Source organism: Monomorium pharaonis, unplaced genomic scaffold (assembly GCF_013373865.1).
Source record: "Monomorium pharaonis isolate MP-MQ-018 unplaced genomic scaffold, ASM1337386v2 scaffold_39, whole genome shotgun sequence".
Lineage (NCBI taxonomy): Eukaryota > Metazoa > Arthropoda > Insecta > Hymenoptera > Formicidae > Monomorium > Monomorium pharaonis.
Genome location: NW_023415681.1, coordinates 1 through 19,625, shown reverse-complemented (window position 1 = coordinate 19,625; position 19,625 = coordinate 1). Strand labels below are relative to the sequence as shown.

Below are 19,625 nucleotides of genomic sequence, written 5' to 3'. Positions count from 1 at the left end.
CGGTGGCATATCCCAGCCGCTGCCGCTATGCATACATGTGAATGCATCTCCACATAAAGGGCGGCGGCGTCGGCTGCTCCTTTGTTTTCCCTCGATATAAGAGCGGCCTACCGGAACAATCGATGATTCGTTACCGATCCGAACGCGATATTGGCCGTGACCTTGGCGGCCGATGTAGCAAGCTTTTTCTACGGGTATAACAGCGAAAAAGGACTTTTTGCTAAAAGTGTATGGCAATACGTATTCATGCGAGAAGACGGTTTCAATTCTTTTATGTGCCTAAGTAAATTACAGTACAGTTACGTTTCCTTAAAAGCGATAATCTTTTATGAGAAAAAAAATTCGACAAATTTATTCGTTTCGTACTGTTGTGAATATAAATATAAAGAAAATTAAATTTAAATCAATTTCTTGAGTTACATATTTAAATAATAATATAATATTTAATATAATAATATAATATTTTGTTATCTTTAACTTCCATATGTGTCCAAGTTTATTATTTTAACACAAAATTGCATGTAATTAAAAGAATAACCTTATCAATTTATTTCCGTGGCTGAATTACTTAGTTTCAAAGTAAGCATCGTTTACATTAATGCATGTATCTCATAAATAATGAATTAAATTTGAATCAAATTTTGAGTTAAATTTTTTTTAATTAAATTAACGATATATAAAGTAAAAGTAATGGCAAATTATAAAAATAATTAAAAATAATTTAAATTGGGTTGATTCAACACTACAAATTCAACAATGTGAGATAAAGAATAATAATGTCTGCGAAAATGTAACTTACGTATATTATATTTTTTTAACTACTTAAAAGAATTGAAACTGTCAATAGTAAGGTAAAGTATTAGTAATGAAGTAAGTAATTTGCAGCCGTATAAAGCAAAATTTTTCTGCAAAATTCATATTTTACAACCGCATAAGGGGTTTATACGTGAATCATTCTGAACATGAGTAATACAAGCTCATAATATGTTATGGCTTTCATTTTAAATATAAAATTATAGAACAAAATATACTCTGCAAATTTGAAATCTATACTATTCTTCATGGTATGCGACATATGGCGTGACATATGTTGACAGTAACAGAATACCAGATATTCAATAAAATCTGATACAAAGTTGAATCGCAAAATTGAAGATGTTATCCAAATAGAAACCTATTTAATAAATATTATGTCATTCTTATATCTTTAAAATTATAAATAAGATTATCAAAAAATATAATTGATAAAATGACAATTCAAGAAAATGAAAAGCTCAACATTTACATCTGTATATCTTGATCGTGGGATAATTCACTTTCAGCACGTGTACGTATCAAAAAGTGAAACTGGGCCACTGGATAATCATTACGTGCTAAACGACGCGTCGAATTGTTCCACCCATATATCTATCGAATATCTCCATTTACACGTCGCGTCGCGTGCGTCATGTCGTGCGTCGGTAACGTCTATACAAAGTAGCTATCGTTGACCGAAATTATATATAATGCCCGGATACGGAAGTGACGTCTTGGTCGTCTGTTCCCGATGTATCTGTCGCATCCATGACACGATTCGGAAATCCATAACATGTATTATAAACGACTAATGTCGTTATATATCTGCAGTTTACTGCACACCACGTGTTGAGATCGATAGTAACAACGAAGGAGTAACACGATACCAACTTTTAACTTTTAATACAAAAAAGAAGTGTCTCGCTCTCTATCAGATATTTGCGATAAATATGCCCGATGGGTTTTTTCTAGTTTTCAAACAATCTCTTCGTTACAAAAAAAAAATTAGCAATAAATGACATATGTAATACAATTACAGAATAACAAACAAAAAAGTAAATTTACCAATATTTATAATATTGTTAAACCCAAAAAATTTTTTTGCCGATATAGACATTTCTTGATGTCACAATTAAAATGTATTGTTAATTTTTGTATCTGTTAGAATTTTGACTGTCACGTATAGAATTTGTAAATTCTGCTTCTGTTAGATTGATCAAGTGCAATATATATACAATATTTGCTAATCATTTATCTATCTCAGCTAATTTTTACACATATATAATTTTGTTGAGATTGCAAGATCTTTTTTTTTTAGTGTAAAATTAATCATTCACAGTGTTTTATCATGCTATATTTTTGAAATCTTTATTGGTACAGCCACATAATAAGATTCTTTGATTTATATTAAATATACTTATTTAAATAAAATAAAAATGAAACTGCGCTTTGCTTTTATTAGTAATAAATAATTAAAAAAGATTAATGCTTCACAATACTATATGTAATTCTTAACCTTTAAGGAGGTATAGATGGTCTCCATATATATATATATATATATATATATATATATATATATATATGTATATAATGTTATATATATAATGTATGTAATGTTATTTATTATGTTATAATTAAATTTATATTAGTTACATCATTATAAAATAAAGAAATGTAAAAACAATAAACTTTTTTAAAACTTTAACAATGGGAAAGTATAAATTGATTAGCTGTTGCCAACCTTAGTAAAAGTATAAAACATCTAAAAAAAAACTATGCCTGGAGCTACTTCACTTAAAGATTAAAGGGTGATATTTTAATTTGATGCAAGATGAAGGCAACAGTCAACGCCGAATAAAAAAGATAAGACGTTTTTATCCACTCCACAGAAAAATCATAAATTATTCAATCCTTGTACCAACCCACATACAAAAACGACAAAACGGACAACATGAGAGCGAATTGTTAGATCGGTCCATCCATCGTGTGGAATTTTGAGGAAAAATAAAATCGGCGCTTCATAAAGTGAAAACTGCTGCAAAAGACAGCGGGGATGGAAAAAAGCGCATCAGTCCGGCGATAAAGCAAACAAGCACGAGTCTGGGAGAACTCGGGCGCAGGATAATTTATGGTGTCGCACCAGCGAAGCTGGCCCAACGAGAGGTCAGGGTTGTGCGTGGAGGAACGAGTTGGTAAGTTCGTCGGCCACTATATAGGTGATGGCTATTTAATAACTTTCCCTCTCATTTTGTGTAACGAAAAAAAAGAAGGAAGAAATCGGCTCGTGAAAGATTGAATAATGAGTTGCGCGCCCGCGTAATCGGATAATCGCGCACAGGTCCAGCGGATAAAATCATTAATCTGAGGGCCACGTCGCATCGCAATACGCAACCGACGAAAACGAGATTGAACAATTTCCCACACGATATTCCTGGCAATTTCAGGCGCGTACGTGTAATTATTACTATAATTGTCATATAGATCTCCGGCTTCGCGAGATTAAAATTAGGACGAAAAAAAATATCGCTCAATAACACGTGTCGTCCTTGACGCGTCGATTTTAAATGAGATTTTTTGTTGGTACTTAAAACGCTCAAAGCAAAATATCCGTCGGATATCTCAGCATTTTTTTTTTTTCTGAAGACGCTGATATGATAATGCATTATAAAAGTGGATAATAATCAGAGTACCTGCGACCGCCATCTGCTGGGTACACTTTCTACTATATACACTGTCCGGCTTATCCGGTCTTATGGTAATGGCGGTTTCACACACCGCTCATTTATTAAAATGATCGATAATCCTTACTTTATAATGTAACACGCGCTATACACCGAGTCCGGGGTTTCGAGGGAGAAAAAATTCCCGTGCAAAAATTATGCGCCCAATTCATAAAGTTTTCTACAGCGTTAATCGCATTCTCCCGGGGCGATATCGCGTTAACAATTGCGACGTTAAATAATCATAATACGGTTCGTGCGATACAATACGCTGTACTGTAAGGGGTGCATATTAATTATTGAATGCCTCGCGAAACGTTTACGTTACGTTACGAAATACGATTTGTTCGAATAGAAAAAAGTGCGCGAAAACTTTAAAGATATATGTGTGTTATATATTAAAATATTATCAAAAATATTGTAGATTGCTCTATTATTACGTTTCAAAATTCGAACATTCTTATAAAATTTTTTATTCCCTTATTAGTTAAAAAATGATTTAATTTTTTGTTTACTCTTGATTCTTATGCAAAATCACGTTTTACAACGCAATATGTGCAAATTTGATCAGAAAATAGCATTACGAATTAAATTAAATTTTGCACGTACACGTTTTGCACGTAATAAAACTCTAATAAATATTCGTAGTTTATTTGGATTCACTTACTCGTTTAAAAGTTATGTACATTTACCTAAAACTGCAGCAAAATATAATCATCTCGTTGTATAAATCATTATAGCTCAAATTTCCCGTTGTTTTTTTTTTTTTGTAATTTGTGATAGCCCTAAAATTACGATTTTTTATTAGATATTATCGAAAATTTTTGTCACTGATTCGAAAAAAAAAAAAGAATAACTCTAAGAAACCTGCAGTTTTTAAATTTCCATTTTTAGCCGGTACTGTAGAGCTAAAACATCCTTAATCAAGAACGATATGACAGAATAGCACATAGCGCGGAAAGATTTCTTATTCTCCTCTAAAATAATTTCACTTCTTTCCCGTTTCACGAAGCCACAAGACTTACAATTCGAAAAATAATTAGCCTGAAGTATACGTACTTGTACACGTTGTCTTGCGTCGATGTGTGAGTAAACACCTTTTCCAAACTAAATCATTATTTGGCGATTAAAAGATAAGAAAAGTATATATATCATCGGAATATATACTCTGTTCTCATCCAGTCTAGTTTTATAACTCTTACAGCCTGACGTTTCGCAAAGTTCCGTTTAACGATGTAATACCATCAGTAGCGTTTATTAACGTCTCAGAGCAAATCCTTTAAGAGCGTGGAAGAAAATTACGGCTGGCAAGAGGAGGACGTGGGAGAAAATCAAGTACAAAGGATGCTAAAGCAGCGAAGGGTCGTGTGGAAGTTAAAAACGAATCCCCCCGTACGGTTTTCTCCATTGCGTAAATCACGCCGGCGATGTATACTCACTGCCAAGCGAATCCGCCGGTGATTCCTTCTCGCAGCCGATCCTTGAGACTCCGTTGCCTGGAAGGGATGCTATCTTCCGGTTTAATGGGCGGCCCGCCACCGCCACCACCGGCACCGCTACCGCCACCGGAGAATAACGCCATTCCTTCCGCGTTTCGATAACGTTGTCGATCGTCGAATCAATATGCACCTGCTGCGGCACTGCTCGCGATCTTTCTCTCTCTCTCTCTCTCTACGTCACAGTTTCACATCGCGTATCGAACAAACGTGATCGGAGACGCTGGCTGGTGTATCAGACGCACCGATATTTCCCGGATGACTATTCGAAACTCGTCCTACACCAGAGATTCGGATATTTAATATTCGGCCCGCATCGAGGAATCGATCGCGGCAATCGAAGTTTCCACTGGAAAACGCGCGAGCGAAGCGCGGTTATCGCGCGTGCACTGGGGTCACATGCGAAGCACCAATTCGCCGATCCGCGATGATCAGCAAATCGATCGGACTCCACTAACGCTACTCGCCGCCGACGACGAGCCGAGCGTATCAGCTGCACAGGCAGACACGAACGTGCCGCGAACGAATCGCGGCCAAGACGACATCTGATGATGACTGTTGGCAACGACGTCACTCACCTCTCTTATACTTCCCTCCGCGTCTCACCTCTGACATGGTGCCAATTGTCGCAAATCCCCGGCGCACCACGAGTCTACAGGAGCGACCAAATTCGGTTAACTCTGACAAGTTGCGGGCGCGACAGCGAGATCACTTTGCGTAACGCTAGTTCCCGATTATTTCCGGGATGAAACGGAGAAATGTGAAAACGATACGAATCTGCAATTTATTTGTGAAATAAATTCAAAGATATCTAACAAGTATAAGTTTACGATAATAGATTATCGCAGAAGCTTGTATAAGACCTGGTGGTTGCACCAAAGTTATTTTGACTTTAAATGAGACTTAAATATATGTCTGTCTTTACTTATTTAGAAAGATGAAGATATGCGTATGTTTAAGTCTTGTTTAAAATCACAACAGTATTGGTGCAACCAGGCCTTAAACTTCAAAGGGTCTAAAAATTCTAAAATATTATTAAACATTTGATTATCATCACGCTGGCATTGATTCGATATGTTCGATGATATTTCATAAATTTAATTATCATAATCCCCACTATGAATGGTATTTATAATTTTGAAGCGTCATTTCATTAATTAAATATCTTAACCAATGGATTATAATTTTAAATATAAATAAAGTACACGTTGTTTAATCAGGAAGCCTCTTTTATGCAAGTCTTATAAAAGATTTAAGCATTTAATCTCCTCTCCTCCTTCTCTTCTCTCTCTTTCGTAAGATTTATTCTCTTATTCTCATAAAATAAAAAACTATTTAATGTTAGAGAAAATTCTACCTCTTCGATAGAGGTTGAGGAAGAAATTACCGGACATGATTTATCGAGCAATCCTTTATCTTTCACAATTATCTGTCGTGAATCTCTACAAAGTTGGCATATGTCCTAAAATTTATAATTAATTAAAACAATATTTTTAATTTTAGGAGCTGAATATAAAAGAAAAATGCATATACGATGAGTCGGTCTAAAGATAAGTGGAATAACGTTGAATGTTAAATTACCGATGATATCGAAAATCCCGATGTCGTACAATGTATTCCTGTAATCGTTGCATTATCTCGCCACGCGAAAACTGCGTACTCATGAAAATAAAATGAAAAAACGCGATCGAGAGACGCATTAATCAGCGTAGCTGAAAACTAATAGGTGCAGCCGATTACAAACATGTTTTTCGACAGCCATTGTGTACCTCCGACACCCATTCCTTTAAGCGCCGAGTCATGCAGCATTGTTTTATTTATCGACAGAGCGTTTCTCAGGAATAATTAAATAACCGTTCGTCGTTTATTGACGCATATAAACACGCATTTGTAAATTCCAAAGGAATTTCACCGGCTCTGCGAAAGCAGATTCATCGTTCGTCGTTGAAACCTTTGTACTTTTTGCACTTTCGCTTCGCCGTAGAGAAATACACCGGGCGATCGAGGATTGAGAGAAGAAATGGAGGGTAAAAGAGTAATCCGCGAACGAACTGTCAAGAAAAAAAAGGGGGGGGAGGAGTACCGGGTCAGGAATGCCGGGGAGGGGCTGATCGCTGAAGATGGATCGAACATTCTTGTAGACGAAACGACATCGCAGAAAGACGTTCGCGATAATCAATCAACCGATCCTCTCGACAGACAGCTTCACGCGCAGGATAACATAACGATCTACGGATGTTCTCCTTGCAGCTAACGCTGCGAGGCTTTCGGACGAAGAATGGATTGAGTTTATGATTCTTCAGTCAACAATTCCCTCACGTTAAATACAAAATCGCTTTGCTCGGTAGGTGTCGTAATTTCGTATTACGACTTATTTTACTCTAGCGCTAAGTGGCTCGGCGAAGCTGCAGATTACTCGGCGTCTCACGTAAAAAAGAAAAAAAACAAGATTTTAAATGCATCGACGTGTACATGGCTATCTCGGTTCTAGAGGCAGGGCGATCAAATCGAACATAACAACCTCGGTTAAACTTTATTACGTCGAGCTGCGCGCATAGTCAAGGCCGCGACGATGATAACAGCCGATCTTAATTATATGGAAATCGAGCGGAGTCTTATTGCTCAGTTGAGACATAATGATTTCCTTCGGAACAGCTGCGATCGTTCGAGTAGAACACAATGATCAAAGTTGAACGATAGAATAATATTTGGGTAAAACGTTTATGAAAATATCACATTAATTCTCTGCTGTGCAAAACAAACGTTTACCAAGGCGAATTACTATGATAATAACATCGTGACGCGATATTTTTATAATCTTTCGTTATATTTGTACGATAAAGAACTGGAAAATAATCTTTTTGAATACGCAACGCTTATCCCAATGATCTTGGAAAATCTTATTCGGTCACGGTTGGAAAGACCTATAATTTATATGGAGCTTGTTGAAAAATTGGATAATTACGAGAGTAGATAATTCGAGAGTCAATGATCAAAGTAAACGCAGTAGCACCTTTCTAAAACTCTTAATCTCCATGTGTGACAAGCTGATATGTAAAGAAAGTTTATCAGGCACGCTCGATGAATCAGAACGAGAAGTTTCAAAGTAGCTATCTACTTTCAGGATCATCGTACGTTTGTCTGTCCTATACCAGAGGTACCTACGTCAGCGTTTCGAGAGCCGCTTCAATGGCCTTGTAACATATACAAAGGGCGACCTATAAAATCCGCAACACACAGTTCAAGCCGAACATTACAGCGAAAACTCGACTACAGGGAGTTAAATGTGGCGAGGAATTTTCCGGTTGGCGGAAATTCCCCGTCGCCGTCGTCGTATCGGCGGCGACGAGCTTTTGTATCTCGCTCAAGGGCGCTATCAAGGTTAAGGTCACAATCAAGGTCGTGCCAGTAGCAGCCGTTAATCCCGGTCCTCGTTCCTCGTGGTGAACACACCGGCCTACGCCTCTCCATGTCGAAAGCCTCCCAGTATTGATCTCCCTTCGCCCGCCAAACTCGACCAATCCCAGCTGGCATTGCACGGTAACCAACACGCTCCGCCACGTTTTCCGAAGAACCAACCTACTCCGCCGGGTGTGCCTACCACCTGGGCATTCGAAAAATTACGGTGATAAACCGAAGCCGCGATTTAATCCGTCGACACACCGTGCTTCTCGTGCGTGTCCACCCCGGGCGTCGTCGACCTTCGTCAAAATCGCGTGACGATCGCCGTCAGAAATACCATCAATCTACGATCGACGTTCAAACGCTGCCTGTTTAATTGTTGCCCACCTTTTCCTATAGCTAATTGATCATTCGTGTAATTTTAACAATTAAAAATGACAGCTAAAGAATTATACATTACAACTTAATTTTACATATTAATAATTTATAATTATGACAATTTTTATATTCTATAATCTATGTAGCTCTCTTTTAATTTATTTAATTAATCTGTCTTTTGATGTTATAAGCTGTAGAAAAGAAAAAAACTAGGAACATGCAGAAAATATAACTTTGACTTTTTTAACAAGTAACGAACAGATGAGTTAAATGATTTATAAAATTTATAAAACACTGGAATATATGTAAATATATGTGAAGTATAGAAAGACGTAATTGTCACGATTTTAGTCTTTCGAATTATTGATAAAACACAATCGAACGTACATCGATATTCAAACCGCGGCTCATTATCACAACATTATCTTTTAAACAATTAATAGAGGACGAAATTTCTGATAACGTCAGGTAGAGCACGACCTTGACACATCTAAGGCAACGAAAGCGGGTCATTCTCACGCATTCCCTTGAAACTCCTACACTTACAATTGGCCCACCAAGATGTTCTAGGTATTGCGCGATTGTTTCGGAAAGTAGGCCATACTTGGCCTACTGCCGTAATCGTAAGGACACTGCACCTGCGCATCGCAGCATAGCGTGGAGTGCACGCGCTTCCACAATTTTACCTAACCAAAAATTCTCAATATTAATCAATTTCGTATTTCTATTAAAGCATTAACTTTTTTCGAGTTTTTTATTGACACAAAATCTTTCAGCTGTAAACTGCAAGGTTGTGCAAAATTATAATTATTAAGCGATAACAGATATGTCTGCCTCACATGACGTCCGCAAATTAAATAAGCGATCGTTTTAACGCCACTGAAAAAAAAACTCGAATAGAAATTTCTAAACCTGTACGAGCGGCCCAGTTAATGAAGAGAGCATAATAAACAATACTGTAAATAAATTAAATTTAGCCATTTAGCAACAAATATCACGTTCACCTCATTGATTATATTAAAATAATTTTTTAATAAATTAATACTCTTACAATTTTTTGTATATATGTACATATAATGTAAATTATATTGGAATAAATGTTTTTAAATAAAAAACAAGAGAACAAAAACTGTACATTTCATTAATCTATTAAATGCAGCCGAGCTTTTTGTACAGAAAAAAATATGTAGTTCCATTTCAATTGTACAACTATATTTGTAAACTCGACAGAATAAATTGGAATATGCAATATGCATGTTTGTGTTATATTAGTATGTATTGCATAGTGAATATAAGGAATGCTTGTGTACGTATGAAATTATAAAAACAGCTGCTAACAATTTAAAAAAAAGAAACGATGTCTGCCTTCGTTTATGCAATACTTTTTCCCACTCTCGTTGTAGCGAATGTTATGTAATTTTATGTAATCTTCTCCCTGTTTTAAACACATCTATTCCACTGTGTATGGCATACCAAAACGCAACAGAATTGAGCAGACTTTGCTATGATAGTGCAGATAAAAACTTCGCGTATAGCCATCATCACATAACTGTATCCCGATGTCCTATCTCGTGGCTCGGTTTTGTATCAAGCCCACACAAGTATTCCAGTGTATGAGTAAATCACACGCAAAGGCATCCCTAAAGGAAATACCTACGCACACAAATTCGCCTCAAAATTCAGAAAATTTTGAGATTATGCGAATTAAAATTCCAGAATAAATTAAAATTCCAGAAATTCTGCACATCTAATGTCCGAAACTCTGCGAAATAAAAGATTGAAATTCCCTAAAAAATTAAATATTATTTCTTATTAACTAATAAAATATTTAAAAAATTTTAATAGTAATTAATTTTTGAAAAGCTACTAAATATTTAACAGAAGATAACACATTTCAGTAATAGAGCAACTGCTAAGTTTCAAATATTTACGTAGGGGCAAAACTTTACAAATGACAAATGAATAATTTTAGATTGATCGCGAAGATCTTTAAAAAAAGAAGCCTAAACTTTGTTGAGCCATTATTTTTTAATAAAGAGCCACTACGACTATCAATTATTGATTAAATTAAAACACCATTACAAAATAGAATTACGTCTGGGAACGTAACCACATGGAAGAACATGCTGGTGCCGAGCTTGTCTATGCTTTCGTCAAAATCAAAATGTCAGTTGACTCGCCCTGGAGGCCGATACGTGAGCCGAATCCCACAAAATATCAGAGGGAAATAAACGTTTATCAAGGGCGCGAGGGAAACAATAAAAATAACTTGGGAGAGTTTTCCGAGAGGCTGAGGTGTTCAGCAAACATGTTAACGCAGAGGTTCTCAAACATTCCTCGACGCCCAATTTAGTATCTTTCAACCACGCCCAGTACATATGTACCGTATGTATTATAGTACTGTATGTAGCAATGTATATCGACGATCCTGTACATCATATTGGTACAGAAGGTTTGTCATGTTTGTCGAATAAAGGTGAAAACGGAATTCCAACGAAATCGAAGCAAAATCGCCACGCGCTTCAGTATCCTTTTTTTTTTATTTAGAGACTTTTTTTTATGTAGAAACTTTTCAATCCCCCTTTCAAAGAACTTTGATTTTCTGACTTCATCTAACACAAAGCTGGACAGAGGAAAGCGACAGACCTTTTGCGTCAATCTAATACTAGAGTAACTATGTGTAAAATGTAAAAAACATGTAAAATGTAAAAACATATACCTTTCATGAAAATTGGGACTCAGACAAAAGATTCGAATATACTGTTTATTCTATCTGTTCAAATAGTTCAAATTTAAAAAAAAAAAGATCATACAATTCAAATATTTGAACAATTCGGACCGTTCAAACTTAAGCAGTAATCGATCTGCAATGTCGATTCATTATGTTTAAAGTTCGGACAGTTCGCATAGTGAAGAAGAAATTGGAAACGCAATATGCAGCTGCAAATAGAGAAAGCAGAGTTTTTTTCACTAGTCTTTTCTACACTAATATTTCAGAAATTTAGATTTAAACTATAATTTCGAACTTTCTGAAGTGAGTTCGAACAGTTCGCAAACACGTCTTCGGTTTGAAAGGTACGAACTATCTGACGTTCGATTATCTTGAGATTCAAGCTGTCCGAACTGTTCATTTTCCTGACGTTTTCGAGCGCTAGTTAAAATCGTTGCTGCATGCGTATGAAAATCGTATTTGAACGGAAGCGTAGCTGTACAAAAAAAAAAATGGAAATCGCGAATAATGCTGTTGCAACGATAAACTATGTGTGAATCTCAATGCGCGAAAATACGCGAAAAAGAATTGGGTCACGTACAAATGGGTTAAATGATTCGGCCGCCGGCATTAACCTCCATAATGCGCCGACCTATCTCATTCCATCTCGCGCCTATATGGCGCGAGCATGTCGCGAGCGTTATTCGGCGCGGTGCAATGTTTCGTAGCACGTAGCGCATATTGGATTACAATGAATCCTCTTACGACACGGCGCAAGGCTCTCAAGGTTGCACCCGCGACCTTTGCCATTATCAGTAGCGAGTCGCGAAAAAGTAAGCCCTCTCTCTATGTAAGCCGGTGCGAGGAGAGGTCCTCGGAATTCCAGGAGGATCTCTCGACTTATTCCGGCTCGGTAGATCGCGAATATTCGTCAACGTTGCACACCAATGAATTTACCTGCGATCGCCGATGTAACGGTGATACGTTTCACGCAAGCACAAATATTGATGCGAATGATAAATACACCACTATACACACTGTGCCGTGATTTACTATTGCCGTTATATTTGCGTCATTATATTGCCACTCCTTATTATATGTATAATTGTTAAATTTATTATTTATTACGTACTTCGTGCCGAGTCCATTAGTATTAATCGTAGCTCACAGATATTAATTACAGCTGTACATATACACAGGTATGTACGAATGAAATTCAATACATAGAATTTACTTGGGAGCATACGTTTGATTTATTATTCATGGCTGAAACTTTGTGTACAATTCATCCCACATTATTGGCGTGGATTTTTATTCTCTTTCGCATCTCGTTCCCGGTATTAGACTCGCCGTGTTATTCGCAAGAACAAAACAATCGGAAACGAGGCGTCTTCTCGCGGCGCAAGTCGGACTTGTAGCGAAATATGCAACGAACGTTTCTGCAACTGCACCTGGTTACACGCGGACGACAAGGCTCGTATGTAAATGCCCCTCGTTATTATACGAGATGTCGCGACAATATAAAAATGACGCAGCTGCATCTGTAAAATCCTTCCCACCAGCGGGGAACGCAATATAACAAAGAGAAAAAAAAGAATGAAAAAGAAAAAGATGTAAAGCATTTTTGGTGGAAAAATAGTGTGCCAAATCGTGGATTATGTTTTGCCATTGTTGCATTAACAACTCTATAAAATGTTCGTATATGAAAAAAATATCAAAAAATCGTACGTTATTATTTGTAATCCTTCTTTACAGTACAGAAAATTTATTTCCAAAATGAGAAATTAATACTTCTTTGTGCGCGACAATTTGTAAAATACTTAATTCTTCAAACCAAAAAATAACTTATAACTAATAGTATTAGCTCTTTTTTTAATTTGCATAAAAACATAAAAGAATATAAAGATGAGCTTTGCTCTATTTAATATATGTACATAAATCTAGTTTCTATTTTTATTTCTTTTCTTATTCTTAAATTAGATGCAAGATAGAATCTACTTTGTTTCTGTTTTCCTCTAATATATTTCTCACTCTATTATTCATGAAAAGTGTATATGTGGTGTACGCACGGAAAAAATTAGTTGCAGGAATCTGTATAGTAACTAAAGTTAGCTGTATACTACTGAAATTTAATTACCACATGCAGATGCTGCAATTAATCTTTTTTTTCCATACAATTTATATGAATGTCCATAAGTGTGTTCATCCGCAGTGTATTTAGTTGGGATTTGTGGGTTTGCTAAGTTATATATTTGTGCAAATCAGTCATCCTAGCAAAAAGCAGAATTAATTTTTAAATAAGTTATCGTTTACTCCATATCTTTTAAGATTTTACTGTTACTACTACATCACTAAAATCTTAAAACTTAACCTTTCCTTCATGTTGTATGTCATAATATAATGTGATTACTAATTCAAAGGATTAATAAATAGATTGTAAATTAATTACCGTAAAACTATAAATATTTGCATGTGTATTTATAAAATATGATGTCCACGGAAGAAAAATGTAGTTTTTACTCATTTACGTCACTATTACGCTTGACAACTCATTTTTTCAACCAAAATCGCAAATATTAATCCAGATGCAACACGCCCGCAATATCGACGCGCTGTCTGTGGTCGATAAGAAAAAAAAAAAGACAGTGAATGTGAGCAAAGTGGGGCGCGTTAATGAATTCCTTATCAAATCAGAGCAGCATCGTGCCACGAGTCGCTATTATTATCTCTTTCATCGATCAATACGACATATAGCCATAGTGCACGAACGACTTGCAAATAACACCAAACAGCTATGCAGAGGAATCTCACCCGCGGACATTCATTTATACCGAGGCTCGCTTTGGCAAAAAAAGGTTCCGAGAGGTGGAGAAGATACACGTTTCGTTCGTGGAACGTTCACGTTTTTAATTGATATCGAAAAGGGGAAAACAACGAGATAAAGCACCGTATATTCGCACTGCGCATCTCCGCGCTAAATGCGGCTGTCAGTTTTTCACTCTGACACTGAATATACATTTTTCACGATAGATAAATCTCAGAGTAACATACATTCGGTAAAAAAAAAACCCACAAATTCAAAAGTCACAATTTGTCTCGAAAACAATTCTTTATAAAACATTGTTTTGAAACTCCTCAGTTATTATTTTCTGTCCACACATGTGATATTTGGCAATAGATTTTCAATATAATTCAATAATCTTATATTTTAACTATCTTCATATTGTATATGTAAAAAACATATTCATATTAGAATTAAAAATAATATTGGGATTTCAGGCAATTTCCACCTATAAAACTTTAGATACAATCACAAAGAAATAAATTCATGTCTACGCTCATATGTTACTTCCGGCAGATTCTAGCGAGTGGTATGTCACTTAGAATCATCTGGACGGATTAATCACCCGAGCGAGTCGACTTCATTAATCGCGATAATTTCACAAACGACCGCGCCTACGCCAATTTCCACAGCCGGTGTTTTTCTCATCCAACAGAGAATCCCATTAAGAGACACGCGATGTAGACCACGGGACAAATAGAACAGCGTATCACAAAAATTATAAAAGCATCGATTGATAATTAGCTAAATAATTTTATCATTAATAAATTTGCATTTATATACAGCATGAAATTAATTGTCCGGATACAGAATATTGGGAGTTTATTTTATGCTACAAATTCACCAAATATTATAATTGTATTAGGTAAAACTCAATCGGAAGTGAAAATCCTTGCCAATAATGCATTTCCATTACAAATATGCTTTTGATGAAAATGCACTCGCAAGGATTTTCATTTCCAATCAAGTTTTCTCTGAAAAATAATATTATAAAATTATTTGATGAATATTACTTTGCTAATCGCAAGGATAACTTAATTTTCTGGATATTTAGGATACATGTTATTTTATGTTAAAATTTTATTTCTAATTACATTCTTAAAATACAGGTATGCCACTTATTTTGAGAAATTTTTTTACAATAACAATGATTCCAGTGAATTTCATTGATTGGAACGACCAAAATGAGCGCGTTAATTCTTGACTTCCGAGTATCAGTCAATTAGGTTATCGGGTTAGTCCAATTTAACAAATTTAATTAGTTCGACTGGGATGGCCTCTCGTTATTGAAAACAAAGGCAACGCGAACGGAACAAGAAAAATGCTTTGCTGTTGGTAATGAAATATTTGTAACTTAGCATGCAAACGTATTTTATTACTTCGTCGACACAAGCATCGAGGTCAGTACGATGTATGGATTAAAATGTACTTAATACATAATACGTATGTATGCATGCTTAATATGTCTGCATGTGTGCTATACAATAATCCCCATCCACGAGAACTATGAGAAAGTATTTTGCAATTTCACAGTTTTCTACTGCTGAAAAAAGCCCTTTATAGTCAAAAGCCATTAAAAGTATTGCCCATGATGATTTATGCGTGATTTATTTGTGTGTTTTCCAATTAATGTCGGATTTGTCATTTCATTTCCTGGAAATTGCGACGCTAACTCCGCGCGAAACAAATCTGTTTCTAGACAGATTCGAATTAGGAAGTTTCAAAATGCGGTTTTAATGATTAAACAGATCGAGCATAACTTTTAATATCTACTACGTAGACACATAAATTGTAATTAGAATTAAAGAGAAAAAAGTTGAAACTTAAATTAAACATAAAGATTGTTAAAACCAAGGCACTAATCCGTCCTAACATCACAGTAAAATATAAAGATTAAATTCAGAAGATAAATTCAGAAATAATAAATTATATATATAGCCATTTTTTTGTCTTATACTTTTGATCGTAATATTAATTTCTTATATTAAAGTATAGTTTGAGAAAATTCCAGCAAAATATTTTTTATCCCATATTACATGGATTAAAACGAATAAAGTACTAAGAATAATCTGCCAGGAAGAAAAAAAATCACGCCTAGAATCGATGTCACGCAAAACAACGCAACGTTTTAATTCGACGTAATGCAAAACGTCCGGATGATCTCCGGTAAGGGTGAAGGTTTATTATCCTTCGCTGGCAGAATTCCAACAGTCGAGTGCATTCGAGAAGAGTGCTTCCCGACGTACTTAACCCTCGGTAGATTGAAAAGCGATAAAGCTCATTCTCCCCCTTCACCACTCGTCACGACGATGCGCGACTCAATGAATCCTGTTATTTCGATCTCGAAGAGATCGACTCGTCCCTTTCTCTCTTGCTCCATAGCTAGTCAATAGGTCTTCCCCATGGTGTTACCGCGTCGCATCTTGTCGTTAAGACAAAGAGAGAGGAGAGAGAAGTAGGAGAGGAGAGAGAGTGAGAGAGAGAGAGAAGAGAGAGAGAAGAGAGAAGAGAGAAAGAGAGAAAAGAAGAAAGAAACAAAACGAAAAATAAATCGAAAGAAATGAGATTGTGGGTACTATACACAAATACTATTTTATGCCTAGACAAACTAGGCACTAGATTAAAGCACGTGTTTTCGTACAATCCGTAAGTTTAACGGAAATAGATCAAATACTATCGAACCTACATCTAGCAAGCCTTTTTTATTACAATTTTAAATTAATTTTTCTTTAATAAATTGTTACCCCTCTGCCCTCTTATGTATTAATTATATTTCTTTTGACTTTCTTGTTAATTAATATAAAAAAGTTATATTTTTCTAAAATGTTTATATGTTTATATTAATATTGTCTTCATTAAAATAGAACAGTCCTATCTTTAACCCTACTAAATATTTTACTTAAACAAATACTCTTACATTTTTTTCTAATCTTAATCTAAGAAAAATAAAAATAGTTATATTTTATAAATTTTTTAACAAGCGTTACATACATTTTTAGCAAAAACTAGGTATTTGCACAGCTCAAAAAATAATAATAATAAATAAACTCATTTAAATCATCAATAAATTACTTGTCCTCCAAGACATAATTATGGCGGACTACACTTTGTTTTATACTTCATCATCCGCATCTCCTTTTACGTAAAATGAGCCAAACTTCTCTTTCAAGTATATTCCAACGACGAAGGTGTTAAAGTTAACAAAAGTCCGCGTGCATGTAATTATGCGTAACGATCGTTATCGCCGTAATTGCCAATGTGCCAGCATGGAAATCAGTCAAATGGCTATGTACATTGAAAAGACCCGAAAGGATTAACCAGCTCCGGTTTCGCGATCACGAAAACGCAGTCTCCGCAAAAGTCTAACTCACTCGCGTCCCTTTTAATTCACGCGTCAGCGATGCATATTTTCTCCAACATTTTCAGCGAGAAGAAACGCAAAAGTTGACGAACAAAAGTCTGCACGCGCGGGGCGCGCGTGAGTGATTATCATCGTCCTGTAATTGGCCATCGTGTCGGCATGGAAATTGTTTTTATCGGTTTCGTCATCGCGCGCGCGCGCGCGCGCGCGTAACAGCGTGTTAATGCCTGTTTAATCAAGAAATATCCCGGTTCGTAACAAGGGCCACGTTTAGAACGACCGTTTAAGATTTATTTGCATGCACAACAATGCGTCAGTGGTACGTCAATAGCACATCTCAACTCCCCGATGTCATTGTTTACATGTAAGAAAGTATCGGAACCTTTGCCTTTAACATTTATGCGATCAATTTCACGTACACGTATGCGGATCTCGTAAAAAATCTCTCTATGATATCTACGTAGGAAATCTCTCTTTATCACACGTCAGATGACAAAAAAAATAAAATAAAATAAACATATGATGCGATGTTATGTCTACCAGCATAAGCTCGTTCATTATAACCGGCTGAGAAAATTTGCGACTGTAAACGCGGGGGGTGTTAATTTTAATGATAAATTCTCCGACCAATTTGAATTTTCAATTAAACTGTCAGAGCTCCAATATCCACAAAATATTCATTATTCACGAATATATGCAGACTTAATGTGGACAGATTTATCAAACTTAATGTAGACAGATTTACTTTGTCTCGGTAGACGAAACAAACAAATCTCTAGCGCTTCGTCCATTAAAAAAACAATGTTCGTCCATAAAAAAAAAAAAATGATTTCGCTGTCCCCGCAAAGAGAGCAATGAGGTAAACGTCGTACGTATCCACTTTAATGTCCTTCACCTTAATATTTCTTCATCTTATCTCGAACTTGACGCTGAAAACGCATACGGAACTCACGCTTTTTATTCATCCCTTTCATCTCTGCATCTCCATTTTAACTCCGTTTGGCAAAAAGTTTCTTCCGGAAAATAAATTTCTCGTTTCTTTTTTTTTCCTTCTTCAAGCGATAGCAACAAAAAGACCTAAGATGAATTAACGTACGTATTAAATAACGAAAGTTGAAGGGAAGAATCGTAATGCGCGTCCAACGCAACTCTTCCTACACTGCGGTTAACCGTCGAACAGAACCGGAAAGACAATCGGAACCGGAAAACTGACAACGCTCCGGTTTCTCTTTCAAGATTGCAGCACTGGCACAGCCAAGGTTAACTAATCTACGCATATAAAGTTAAACGGGGGAACTGGCTGTAAACGAGCGCGACGCAATCAAGATAATCGAGAACGTTTCCGCGAGCGCGCGATCGGACAAAGTCCTCGCGGAAAGATCGTCGCGAGGTAACTGACGTTTCACCGATGTTCAAACGGAAGCGCGCACCCTCGCGCTTCGGGGGCACCCTCCCGCTCTCTACCAGCGGGGTAACCTTTCCCACCCCTCGGGCCGAACGCGTCACGGCCTAACCCACCCTCAGCGACCCCAGGACCGTAGCCACCCCGCGGGTGGAGACTCCACCTCCCTTCTCGCTACTCGTGTGTCTCGTCCGCCCGTCCTCACGACGCAGATAGACGGGATCTGTTGTCGAGTTGCCAACGGAATGGACTCCTCCTCGTTTACCCGCCATTGTCTTACTCGTCAGTGTGTCGTCGCGACGGATGCATTGAGAAATTGCGTCCAACAAAGAAGATAAGAGAGAGAGAGAGAGAGAGAGAGAGAGAGAGACCGCCGTCCGGGTACTTGCGCGAGCAGCAGCTTTTTATCGTAAGAAAACAGTTGCTAACCGCGACCGGCACGATACGTATCGTCGTTACACAATTCGATGATGTGTGAAACACTTTAGAAAAACTAATTTTCCGACGAACAAAGAAGCA

At 36.6% G+C, this 19,625-nt stretch overlaps 1 long non-coding RNA gene across 4 annotated transcripts in view; it reads right to left on the bottom strand.

Moving 5' to 3' along the window:
- Positions 1 to 19,130, bottom strand: part of LOC118648348 — a 36,011-nt gene extending 16,881 nt beyond the window's left edge. Inside the window, exons 1-2 of one of the 4 annotated variants that reach the window (XR_004965252.1) lie at positions 18,600 to 19,130; positions 4,955 to 5,788 (exon numbers count right to left, since the gene is read on the bottom strand). This is a non-coding gene — a long non-coding RNA (uncharacterized LOC118648348). Of the gene's footprint in view, positions 1 to 3,420; positions 5,789 to 18,599 lie in introns of those variants that run through there. The other 3 variants (XR_004965250.1, XR_004965251.1, XR_004965253.1) reach the window with 3 other exon arrangements.
- Positions 19,131 to 19,625: the final 495 nt, after the last annotated feature.